Raw genomic sequence first — 14,526 nt, forward strand, 5'->3', positions numbered from 1 at the left:
TAGAACTTATCAACGAAAAAAATTACATAAGCACTTTTCTGTCAGTGGAAGCTTAAACTATGAGAAAACAATTTTCCTAATTTTTTTTTTCTCGTCTGTCTCTAAAAAACATTTTTTCAAAAAATTTTATTTTACATTTTAACAATTGAACCTGTCATTTCGAAAAGGTATATTAAAACTTTTTAAAATCAACAAAAACATGATTTTTATTAAAATAATGTCTACGCTGTTAGAAAAATTAAACATAGGAGTAGATAAATAAAAAACTTATGTAAGTTTCATTTTTTTTTAAATTTAAAAAAAAACAACATAAATCATACAAAAAAATTTAATTTAAATTTATAAACTAAATGTTAAAGGTTATAGATATGTGCCCTTTTCCAAATGACAGGTTCAATTATAGTTTCTTTTACGTTGACAACACTCGAAAAATTAGGATGTTTTATGTTTACAAAATGACCATCTGCAATTGGCATCCATAAAGTACGAACGCATTAAAACCACTGACTTAGACTCTCCCTTCCCCTTTGTGTGCACCTGTATGCTATAAATGACACACACATACCCTCATCTTTTTTTTTTTTTTTTTTAAAGCGTATGTCCGCATTAATATTACAAAATCAATCCCCCTTCCCAAACGCATAAACTTTTCGAAGCATTAAAAACGGAAAAACCATTAATTACTTCGACATTTCTCAATTACATGACGTAATATTGTTTTCTTAAACTCGTGAAATTCAATTCTTTAGTTGAAAAGAAATCATGTTTTAGGAGAGATAGTCAAACTCCGTACGTATTTGCGGTCTTTAACACCCCCTTGCCCTTGTACACATTCGTACTTTTTTGAGTAACCCTCTCACCCCCTCCCTTCATATCTGCGTACGTACTTAAGGGTAAAGTAGTCTATCATGAAAATGCTTTTGTAAAGTAAGTAAAAAATGAAGACAAATTATTATTTCGGAGAAAACTAATTTTTATTGTAAAGCTACTTTAGCTTATAAATAAATTGCAAAATTTAAATCTATAACAATGAGCTTTTTGGAGCAAAAAAATATATAATGTGAAATTACGCAAAATGGTGAAAAAATGCAAAAACTTCAAAAAAGAACTCCTGATATGGGGTTGTCCATTAATTATGTCAACAAAATAGGGGGGGGGGGGGGGAGGTCAAGAAAAGTTGACGTCAAAAACGTTACTTTTTTAAATAAATTTAGTTACTTCGTTACTAGTCGTGCACACTTACTTAGTTACTAGTCATGCCTACTGGCCGAGAAAAGATATCAAAACGAGACTATTACATGTCAGGATCAGACGGCCTGCCACTTGCAATCAAAGTTGCTCATTTAGAGAGAGATCTTGGATTTCTTATCTCAAATGATCTTAATTGTAATGCTCAAGTTTTAGCAGCTGCGGTGAACGCTAACCGCTCTTTAGAGAGGCTGAAAAAAATTTTCGCAGCCATAGTTTTTCACTGTGGAAAGAAGTGTACACCACGTATGTTCGTCCTCACCTAGAGTACGCTATCTAAGCGTTGTCACCTTACCAACGGGCAAACACAGAAGCGCTAGAAAAAGGTTCAAAACCGTGCTACAAAAACCATTTCTTAGATTTAGCATCGCACCGCCGAGCAGCGAAGAGTCATGTTATATTTTACAACACTTGAAGAAAGAAGAATAAGCGGTGATTTAATTCTGATGTTTAAGTTCATGTGTGAATTTAATGAAATAAACTTTCACGTATTATTCAATCGTCATTCGTCGTCAAAGTATTTTATGCGTGGTCATAATCAAAGACTTGCACAGCAAAGAGTACTCAATTACAAGCTAAAAGAAAAATTCTTCACGAACCGTGTTGTGTTGCAGTGGAATACCCTGCCGCAAATAGTAATTGACGCGACCGTAAACATTTTCTAAAATCGGCTAGTTGAACATTTATATTAGTTAAGAGAATTTTTAAACGATAACTGGGAATAAACTCTCTCCACATATGTTTTCAGTATTTTATTTTGTTACTAAAGTATGGTACTTGTGTCGCAAATGTGCACAAGTATCTTAAGGCTGTTAGTATGTGCTTGATGATGCACATCTTTGTTGGTAATTTAAACATAGAGAACATTCATGATTTTTCAAAAGTCTATAAATTTATTACGGATTGTTGTAAATATTTTAAATTATTGACCACTAAAATAAACTAAACTAAATTTAAAAAATAATAAAATTAGGCAACGTTTGTAGTCTTGTGCTACATACTCATCCAACCTTTAGTATTTTAATGACATTTTATATATTCTATTTTTTTTAAACCGTGTTGTGCTCTAAAAATACCTAACACATACAGAACTAAATGAGCACATGCGAGATGTTTACTCGTAACACTATTATTTTTTCAAAGTTTGTGTTTGTTGGCCTGATGTAAAAACAAATAAAGATTTATGTAAGTACATAATCTACATTATATTATTTAAATGTTTATAACAGAATCGGCAACCTACTGCTCACAACCAGGTTGCCGACCCTGGTATAAAAATTTGATGTTAAAATTAATGTTATAATGAGACTCTCCAGCTCCATGCACAAATACTATTATAATATTGAAAACAAGGTGTTAGTAGCTTTTTAAAAACTAGAAAATTTTTATAAATTATAAACTTCCGTCTTCCGTCCTAAAAGATTGCTAACCCCTTGTTTATACAAATTATCAAATGCATTATTTTTTTATTAGAATTAGTTTGCTTTCAATATGGAATTGGATTAGGTTTAAAATTAAAGGAAGGAGGAAGTGTACATTGACGCTTTGCGACTCTGCACTGTACATAAACTATGATAAAAATATTATGATAAATGTTTAACATTAAAGGTCTGTTGACGGGCACGTTGGTTACTGCCGTTATCCTAAATTACCAAAATGCTAAAGTTACTCATGCAAAAATAATATATATATATATATATATATATATATATATATATATATATATATATATATATATATATATATATATATATATATATATATATATATCATAACTTTCAGATTAATTATATATATTTTTTAAGTTTGCCATTATTAATCGTAATATAACAACTTAAAAATATAAACTTGTTTTGTTAAAAAAGATCTTAAAGATCTTTTCAAAAATTTAAATAGTTACAATTTCTTTATCATTGTATGAATTTCGGAAAACATCGAGGAATATTCTCCTGTATCAAAGTTTTCCTCTATCAAATGTTTCTCTTTGCTCTTTTAAATTCCATAACTGGAATGATTTTTTTTATTATTGACATAATATCGACAAGCAGTTTTTCGATAAGTTGAGTGAATTTAATTTTTTTTACCTTCTATCATGCACTGAAAGAAGTTTAAACCACTAGTGTTGCATGTAGTAATCACTTTTACTCCTATTCACTTTTTGTTCAGCGCAAGCCTTTGTAATTTTAAATGGTTATATATATTTTAAATATGTTTATAAGTTAAAAGTTGCATTAATTTTTTTTTTAAGCATTTTACTTTTGAACACTCTCTCTTGAAGTTACTACTACTACAACTACAGTTTAAAAATGTTTAATTTATTTTTTCACATTTTCTTAATTTTACATAACAATGGAAGGGGGCGGATAAATTAATTTCTTACGTAATTTCATAGGTGGTCTCTGAAAGTTTGACAAGTTGTTGACAAGGGGGAGAGGGAGGAAAAAGTTGCCAAAAAATTGTTGACATAATTAACGGACAGCCCTTATAGGGAAGTCATAAAAACACTTTAATAATAACAAAAATCAAATGAAATAAACAAAAGAGTGTAATTTGTGTTGTTTTTTTTTTAATTATTTGTGGCAGAATTCACATTTAATTTTTTTATCAACGCCAGAACACAGAGAATGAGCCCATCCTTTACATATTAGACACATTAGTCATGACTCATCATTTTGACCATCTTAAAATATTCCTTGAGAGTACAAACATTCAACTGATTTACTGGCTTTTACTCCTGTTTTTTGATTGCTGGAGCTATCATTTAAAATTTCAGAAACGCAAGATTCTGATGAAAATTCACTCTATTTGTAGTTTCTGCTCCTTTGTTTTTTTCAATGTGTTTTTCAATTTTTTTTTTTTTTTCTGTTTCCTTTTCTTTAAACGATTTTCTTTTTTTAACGATTCGCTTTCGTTCTTTCTTTTTAGTTTGAATGAAATCTTGTTTTAGCATCACATCTTTCCTTTTTAAACGATTTTTAAATTCAAGTTTGCAAGGAAATGAAATTAATTTTGTAGATTTTTGAGCTCTTTGTCCAAATTTTAAGTTTGCTGTTGGAATTGTGGTTAGCTCTTATTACTTGATTTTACTACTACTGCAAGATGCTTATGGAGATTTGGGTAAATTATCAGATGACAATGGCTCAACTGGAGGTACAAACTCCAAGTTGATACTATTATGAAGAGGAAAGTCTGATGGTTGGAAAATATTTCTTCTGATATAAACCAGTTTTTTAGAAGCCATTTTTTGTATTTTCAGCCCGTAAATAGGCTCTTCCAAAAACCTCTCCTATATCATTATGTGTAAGTAAGCACCCTTTGCGAAGATATCTTTCAACTTCTTTGCAATATGCAGTTTTCTACGGTCCCATAAACAACATTGTGGATCTGAATTTTTTGGCTTGTATGTAAAGGAATTGTAATAATTTTTACGTAATTCTCACGAGCTAAATTTATGACGTCCAGTTTTCTAGAATGAAAATAATGGCCATCTGTAACTAGGATAACTGGGTCATCTTTACTCAGTTTTGTACATTGGATAAAGTGTTGGAATCATTTGGTAAATATGTCTATTTGGACCCAGCTTGTCACATGATAAAGTGTTGGAACCATTTGGTAAATATGTCTATTTGGACCCAGCTTGTCACATGGCAGAATGCAGTAGGTCGAAACGGTGTCTCTTTCATTATAGTATTTTTCATATTTTATTGAGGCAAAATTATTAACGGTGGAATAAAATGACCAACAGGATTCATGCATGTTACTACAGTTATTAACTTTCCCCGCTACTTGTCTTTTACCTTTTAATGCGATTATTTTGTTTCTTTTGTGCTGTACTACAGTAATCCCTGTTTTGACGCAATTATACAAGCTTTTATGACTATTATTAATATAGTTTGAGCTTTTGAAAGACCTTCTGGTCAACATATTGTTAACTGTGGGCGTCGAGTCAGAAAACTCTTTAATTGTTTTCTTTTTCAGCTAATAAACCGAAGTATTTTTTTTTCTCTAATAGAAGACAGTGCTCTGCTAAATCTTGTTTTATGTCTGGTGGTAGTTTTGGTTTTTTCCCCATGCGTATACTTACAGCTTCTTCCTCATTCTTGTCAGATTTAGCATAGCGTTCCAATGTAGTTTGAGGCGCATTGAAAACTTTATTGGCTTGGAAACTACCCATTTGTTTAGTCTTCATTACTGCGATTGCTTTTTTCACATCTTCTTGGTTCCATTTTTTTTGGAAGCCATCAGATAAAAAAATTCAAAATATAAAAATATAACTTAAGTCAAATAAAAAAAAGAGCATATGCTCTTTTTTTTATTTGACTTAAGTTATATTTTTAATTTTTTGCTATTGCTTATGAACTATTCCTTACTCTTAAAATCCAATTTATTTGCACACCATTCATATTAACTAATTTAGGCAATCATCAGCTACCTAACATGAGGTTTCCATAATAATAAGTTATTTTCTCATATTATAGGATATCCTATAATATGAGAAAATAACTTATTATTATGGAAACCTCATGTTAGGTAGCTGATGATTGCCTGAATTAGTTAATATGAATGGTGTGCAAATAAATTGAGTTTTAAGAGTAAGGAATAGTTCATAAGCAATAGCATAAATGAAAATAAGGAGTTTATTTCGTGGGGAAATAAGCAATATAATAAGGTTTTCAAGAAAATCTTACCTTTTGTCACAAAGAATTATCAAAGAGATTATAAATAAAACTTTAAAAAGAGCATGTCCTACTTTGATTTCTTTTGGCCCATATTCATGCTTAGTTGATGGTGTTTAAATTTTTACACCAAGGTATCGTTTTACATTAAGTTTGTTAAAATGACTTTAACTACAAGAAAAATCGTTATAATTTTATATATTTTAGCTAAATGATAAAAAATAGCTTTTATATTATACACTTTTTGCAGTTTGTTTATGATTGAATTGCTTAAATTACCTACCAAATAAAGTTCAAAATTGAATAAAAATATTGAACTAAAGTGGTTTGCATCATTATTAAATATTGAGCAACATATAAAATATTGTGCAACATATAAAATTGAAACAAAGCTTATCAATTATAAATGATAATGGGATATCACTTATATTTAGTTCATCTTCTTCTTCTTGATACACCTCTAAAAATAAACATGATGCTAGCAATGTGACTACAGCAACCATACGTTCTTAAACCAGAAAAACACTCACATTCCCAAGACAATACTGATTTTGGACTACCGGTGTTTGGCAAATATTTATTAAATAGCCTATACTTAGTAGCGTTTTAAAGTCTTGACTGAACTTCAGCGGAAATTATATCTTAATTTTAAATTTGTTGAAAATTTTTATCAATCAAAATAATATATTTTCCATTTTTAATTAAATGTTCTGCTAGATAACTGTAACTTTGCTTTATCTGATAGCTATAAAATGTGGTATTTTCAAATACCCTCCATAGGAAATTTTGGAAAATCATTTATATCTAATGCATCAATTGGTTTAAATTGCTTTTTACTTTTGCTTTTTGTATTCAAAATTTATGATTCCATTTCATTTTTTAAATTAGTTTTACTTTTCATTAGAATTATCTTATGTGCAATATTTTTAACGTTTTTTTACCGGATATATATTTTAAATAAAAACAGTTAAGCAACGAAGCAGCTATTTTAACAATAGTCATTATAGGAGGAGGCTTTGTATTCCTTACTTTTTCTAAAGAATCAAAAGATTGTTTAAATGTACCATTAACAGCCTCAACAACCCATCTGCATTTTAAAACAAACCTAGTTGGCTTGAAAACTAGTTAACTGATTTTTTGAACAAGTTGACAACTTGGTAAATACTTTATATGTAGTTTTCAATTTATTAATAATATCTCTAAAACCTCTAAAATTAATAAATCCTTGGACTGAACTAGTTCTCTTTTATCACTTTTTATTTTGAAAATTTCACTTAATATAGTTGCGTCATTAAAATATCCACTTAATATAGTTGCGTCATTAAAATATCCACTTAATATAGTTGCGTCATTAATAGTTGCAGCAAAAGGTCCATAAACATCAATATTAAAACCATTTGCAGCGCGTACCACAAAAGGTTTGACTAAATGTCTTTCTTTTTTGACAAAGCAAATTAACGAGCAATTGAATTTTTATCAAGGCCACTCTTTAACCAAAAGAGATAAACCGCAAGAGCTTGTTCTTTCGAACGATTGAATGAGTTTTTTTTTATTGTTTTTAATTCATTTACCAAATATAGAAATTCATCTTTGGTAAAATCTGTATTTTGGAAACTAAACTCAGTTGTTACGTTATTTATATCACTGAATTTTACGAATATAGATGCTGTTTTTAAATCTCTAGACCAAAAAGCTTTTAAACAAATCTCGTATCATTGTTTTATTTGTGTTTACAGATTTTTTTATAATTGACGTATTATCTAAATATTTATCTTTAAGCCACTGACAATCTCTCAAATGAAACTGAACTCCGACTCTCAATTGGTATAAATATGTTTGTTTTAATAAAAACATCGATTATCCCTTCATTAGTTATTTTTCTAAATGCACTTGAATCAGATTCGCATTTACAAATAAAACAGATACAATGTGAACTTGTAACTTTATTGACTTCTATATTTATCGTATTTTCTTATAGCAATAATCACTGTCATCGTCATCATCATCATAGTTGTACTCTTAAGAATCATTATCAATAGTCCTATAATTAAAGTCTTCATAATTTTCAAAAACAATATAAGGATTTGATTCATCATTAAAATACTTTCAAAAAGTGTATTGTTAAAAATAGACTTTTATTTCCATGATTTGTATCAAGCAAAAGAACAGTTTTATTAAAAGATTTTAAATTTTTGTAACAAATGATCTGATCCTGTATAAGATTTAATCGATCGCCTTTAAAATGATCAAAAACTTTGTACATCATATTTTCATTTTTAATTTCAACTACATTATTTGTACCTATACTATCATCTCTCGTTTGACAAACACAACAATATCTATTTCTTGGATTATTTAATATCATTTCGCAATATTATTATCTTATTTTTTTCAATTTTAGTAATATAAGAAGGTGATAATATTAAAAAATATATTAAAAGGAGACAACATTTTGTTATGTAACAGAGCTTTAGTTTTTGAATATTAATTTGTTAATTGATTATTTTTACAAAAATAATACGTCAAATTAACATATTTGCAATATTTTTTTCAAATTTAAAATTTGAAAAAAGTATTGCAAATATGTTTAAGAGGGTTTAAAATTATCTTTAAGCTGTAAAGTGTAGTTTTATATTGTTTTCAAACATCCTTGAGCGTTAATATGAGTTTTCTCATATATTTACGTCTTCTGCCCTATTCAATTGGTAACAACTATTAAAATCATTAGCCTGTTTATTCTTGTGTATTTGTACTTTAACAATTTGGCTTTGTGAGTTGACCTACCGCTTTAGTTAATATTTAGTATAACTCTCCCAGTGGATAATATTTATTATAACTCTCCCCAGTGGACACAGACCTTAGTAAAACGCCTTTACGACGTCCAATGAACGTTTCGCGTCCGTTGGACGTCCATAAAACGTCTAGCAGATGTACTGTGGTTGTGGCGTTGTTTTGTAACTTTTTAAAGATATTCAAGCTATTGTTATATACATTTAAAAAAACAAAGACATTTTTTTGACGAGGAGCAATAACAGTTTGTAAGATTAATTTTTTGATCCATTTTGTTAAGCATTTTATAATTCTAGCGTGAATTGCCAGGGCTATGTAAGCTTTGAGCTTTGAACAACGAACTTCCCGTTCTGAAGCCAGAACACTCTAACCACCAAACCACAGCAGCTAAAAATAATTTTTATCCCTTGCCGAAGGGCTTTTAAGTCAAGGTTTATTTAATTAACTTAGGATTGATGGAATAAACTTAGTATTAGTTAGTATTAATGAGTTTGTATTGATGGAATAAATTATTTTTTTTAATAAAAACTTATTTCATTTTTTTTTTCAGAATCCCAACCAATGATGAAAAAGATGACTAGAAAACAACTCTACGATGTTTTGAAACAATGCCCAACGAAAATTGATCATAAATTTGTATTTTCAGAAGATCACCTCATAAATATTACAAAATGTACTGAAAATGAACAATGTTCACTAAAAAGCGCATTAAAAACTTTCAAGTTTCATTTTAAACAAAAATGGATAGCTGCTAACAACATAGAGGAACGCCTTTTGAAGAAAAATAAACTATGGTTCAATGCCATCATAAGTCACCTGCATAAGAAAAAGGCCTGGTTGACCATCTAAAGATTTTGAGGTGTTGAGTTCGCCAAGCAAGAGACGTAGAACAAAGGCTTTGCGAGAGCAAATATCTTCTAAACAACTAACCTATGCTGCCCAAATGAGTCAGCGTGATGCAGGACATTGTGACGCGTCTAGAATAATGAAAGATATTGGCTGTTCACCGAAAAGGGCTAAAAAATATAGAGAAAACTTTAATTTCATTCAGAATAATGTTATAAAAAACCACACACCATCAGAAAAAGCATTATCAATATTTGTGGAAGCCGATATAACAAGGAGACAATATAAAATAACTAATGCGGCCAACAAAAATATTTATCCATGTTATTCGCTTCTGAAAGAATCAAAAAAACAATGCTATCTGCCACATGAGTCAATGACAGTTTCAGAAACGTGTTGTCAAATTTAAACTACAAAATATTTTAGACCATCTAGACGTTTGTGTGAATATTTAGACGAAGTTTTGGAAACCTTAAACGAAGAAGAACGAAGCAATTTAGAGATAATATCAAAATGGGGTTGTGATGACTTACAGCAGCAAACATTTAAACAAAAGTTCCAAAATAGTTTAGATAGTGATTCTAACATCTTTCAAAGTTCATTTGTGCCTCTACGGCTTATATACCATATTGGTGGCTAGAAGATTATTTATCAAAGCCCTGTGTCCTCTTCTACAAGATATTGTTGTCCAATACGAATTTATTTTGTCCATGAAACTGAAGACATAATAAATGAAGAAATCTGCTATGTAAAAGATCAAATCAAAGGCTTAAGAAAAACTGAAATACCAAAATTTTTTGGTGGTATTATACATATAAAGCATACCTTGACATTTACAATGGTTGATGCAAAAGTATGCAATGCTGCAACCAACACAGCATCTACTCTAAGGCTATATATGTGGACTAACGTCAAAAAACTTTAATAATTTAAGAATAGAAAAAACATAGAAATTCCAGATGCCTTTAAATTTGGTTTATAGATATTACATGCAAGGATTCGATTTTTCGAATCTTTACTACATTTACCATACCGCATTCCCATAAAATATTTGTGGCGGAAACATAAAAAAACAAATTCAAGGAGAAAATGGGGCTGTTGGTGGATATTCCAAAGGGAGGTTTCGGGAATACTAATGATGGCAATACATCAAGAAGATTTTTCTCAGATTCTCAAACCTCATCCTGCATCACAGGAGTTATCATTAGACTTAAATTAAAAATTGTTGTGTCATTTTGGAAACTTTGTCAAAAAATTGATGTCAAAAAATTTGAAAAGTTTGCAGAACTGACAGCAGAACTTTATTTTGAAACTTATGGATGGTACCAAATAACTCCTACAATGCACAAGATATTAAGACATGGTGCCACAATAATTGCCAAAATATATTGCCTATTGGTCAATTATTGGAAGAGGCGGCAGAGGCTCGAAACAAGCACTTTTGTGATTATAGGCAGAATTTTTCGAGGAAGTTTTCGAGAGAAATTTGAAATAAGGATATTCTAAACAGACTTCTGTTGAGTTCCGACCCTTTGTTGAGCAGTGCCAGAAAGAGGTTTAAGAATAAAAGAAATTCAATATCCAGTGAGGCATTAGAGTTCTTATTACCAGAAACATTGAACGAACTATAACAATATGAAGAGGAGGCATCTGGCAAAAATTAATCAGATTCATGTTTATTTTTTATCGTTTTTAGCATATTTTGTTATTTCATGTTGTTTTTTTTCACCTTTGAATTTATAAACAATATAAACAAAAGGAAATATACAAATTCATCAAGTGAATTTGCATATTTCCTTTTGTTTTTGCTTGTTTGTATTTGCATCCAATTTTTTTTTTTTAACATTTTTTTCTCTTTGGACATTTAATACTTTAATTGAAGTTTAAAACTTTATATTGTTGTTTAGTTCCTTTTTTTAACCTTCTTTTTGCATGTTTATTTTCTTTTTTAACCTTCTTTTTGTATGTTTATTTTCTTTTTTAACCTTCTTTTTGTATGTTTTGTATAGAAAAGTGTGTTTTGGGTGAAAAAAAACCGGCCCAATTATTTTTAATATTATATTATGATTTCAAACTGCTTGTTGTTGTTTATCTAATTGATAAAAGCCATAAAATAATTTTGATCAACTTTTGACCTTAAATACTCCTCTGTGCTTCGTCTAAAAAAACTTCACCTAAGTTAGATTCATTTTTATATTGAGTCAATATAAATATTCAAGATATATAAAAAGAAATAAAAAATCTCCAAGATACTCTCTCATTTAATTCTATTCTATATAAATATTTTGTAAACAATGAGTGGTTTACATTAGTAATGTTATCAAAGAATAAATTAAGTTTGAAACGGAATCGCGCACGAAACAGAAAAAATTTAGTTACTAAATAAATAAACTTTAGTTCCTCGAATATGCACAGAGTCACAGCAACCGTTTAAATGCAGTTCATGCATGGTCATGCACGGAAGTCATGCACGAATGTTGCAAATTTGTCGAGTTCATGTAGTTAGTTTTATGAAAATTAATTACTTGTGAGTATTTTAAGTAAAATGTTATATCCCTACAACTCGTGTTTGATATATTTTCAAAGAGAAATAGCGATCATCAAATATTTCTATTGATTTTTTTCAAAATATTATTTTATTCAAATCATTATATTATTTTTTAAACTACTGCAACATTAACTCAAAAAAATATATAAAATGATAAAAATATAAATACTTAAACATTCAGGTCTAAAATATGATAAAAATATTTGTGTTTTAACTTTTCTTTAAAGTAATCATTGAAGTAGAGGCGATTCTACGAATAAAATGAGGGGAGGGGGGGAGTGAATCTGAAAAATACCGGTTCATTGAAAAAAAAAAGGTTCTGAAAACATAAATTTACCCGACTGAATTAAGTCAAATACACGACTAGCCGACTAAATTCGTAAATAAACGATTATATCTTGAAAATCACCTTCTTTGGGGGTGGGGGGGTGGGGGTTGTGGAACACTTTCCCACACCCCTATACCCCCTCCCGTAAAATCGCTTCTGCATAATAGTATGTATTTCGCCTTAATCTCCAGCTTCTAATTGTAAAAACAAAAAAAACAAAAAAAAAATCACGCATAGAAGGTGATTTACAAGTTATAGTCGGTTTTTTTGACAAATATAATCGGGTAGTTAGGTATTTGAAAAAATTCAGTCGGGTAATTTTAGTTTTAAGGACTTTTTTCTTTTCTTTTTTTTTTTTAGGAACCAGCCGGTACTTTTTAAGGATTCACTCCCCCTCAATTTATTCGCAGAATCGTCTCTGTAAGCAAATGTAAAAAAGAAGAGTCAAGCTGAATTAGAAAAAAATGACATCATCTATTTCTCTATTAAAAATGGATGTACCTCTTTCGTTTATAGTTCAGTCGTCATTGCTGGAGATATTAATGCATACACATCTTTAAAAGAAAGGCCGAAGCAAGTAGGTTTCAAGTGGTCAGAAAGTTTGTTTTTATGTGTTTTTGGCAAAACCCCATTCGGGTTTTTGCCAAAAACACATAAAAACAAACTTTAAGACTACTGTGACTTGTACAGTCACAGTAGTCTTGATAAAAATCTATTGATAAAAATCTATTGTAGTTGTTTTGATAAAAATCTATTGACTGTGTATGTTATAATTATAAGAGGTATTAATGTGTACATTATGATTATAAGAGATATTTCTTTAAACACAACGTCTCCGTTTTGTTTTCTACCATAAATACATGCAAAGGTAAAGTAAGTACGTGAAGGATAGTTTCTTGTTTACTATTTTTCTATTTCCTATTAAAATAAACGGAGATATATGTTATAAGAAACTTATATTTTACGCTTATATGCTGAATCCGTCACTGTTTTAAAGCACGTTTTATAAAGAAGTTTTAAAGATTAGTCTATTTCAGGCTCTTATTTTGTCACAAATTAATTTTATGTGTTTTTTGGTTTTTTAATTTATTTATTTAAAGTGCCCCAACTCCGGGAAAGTGTATTTGAAAGAAAGTTCATGCCTCCTTCCTTAACGATGTTATAAAACTTGCACAGAGGCGTTGAGCTAGGGATCTCTAGCTTCTGAGGCAAGCGAGCCAGCCACTGCACCACGGCTGCTTGTTTTGAATAAATTTTGATTTAGTTTAAATAACTATATTTTGAAATGAGTAATCAAATAAATAAAAGTAAACAAAATTTTACGAGAAAAAGGATAGTTATACCCTCTGGTGAAAAAGCATAGTTATACCCTCTGGTGAACTTTAGTAATTTTGTTCTTTTTTTTCTTTTTCTCTTATTTTTCAATTTTAACGATAAATTATTTATGAAACTTTGAAACATTCTTTCCTGTTAACGAAACTTTATCAAATAACGACATTTTCAGGCATCGTTTAATGCAGTATGTGTCATATTGCATTTCACACACTCAGGAATTTTATGCAAAGCCATAGAAAGTGATGTATTGAGGTTTGCAGTGGTGGATTCATTGATATTTTATGTTTCTACAAAGTGAGTTTGTAAAAAATCCTATATTTTTAGAAGAGTTTAAAACGCAAAAAAATCCCACAGATAAGGGGGCCCATTTGGAAATTTAGGGGCCCTTCTGCAAATAAATGATTGATGAAACATTGAAACTTTTGCAAGGAGCTTTTTTTTTTCTTCTCCAAATTACAGGAAAGAAGTATGAATATACATACATAATACATACTTATATACAGGGGTTAAAGTAGAGTTGTAAATCAACTGGAACGGTTTTTAAAAGTTCAAACTGTTTGTTCAAAGGGATGTCGAATAGCCCATTCGAGTGCGGAATCATTCCTTCAAACTTTTGCTGTAGGTGTATTTTTGTTAGATGCACTTATGCTGTATTTCGAGATCTCGCGTGATGACTAATACTACTTAATATTGGTCATAAATTTTAACAAAAATTAAAATAGCTCTTTGTCTTCAATAAAAATCAGCGCGCAAAG

This window comes from Hydra vulgaris, chromosome 11 (assembly GCF_038396675.1).
Source record: "Hydra vulgaris chromosome 11, alternate assembly HydraT2T_AEP".
Classification (NCBI taxonomy): domain Eukaryota; kingdom Metazoa; phylum Cnidaria; class Hydrozoa; order Anthoathecata; family Hydridae; genus Hydra; species Hydra vulgaris.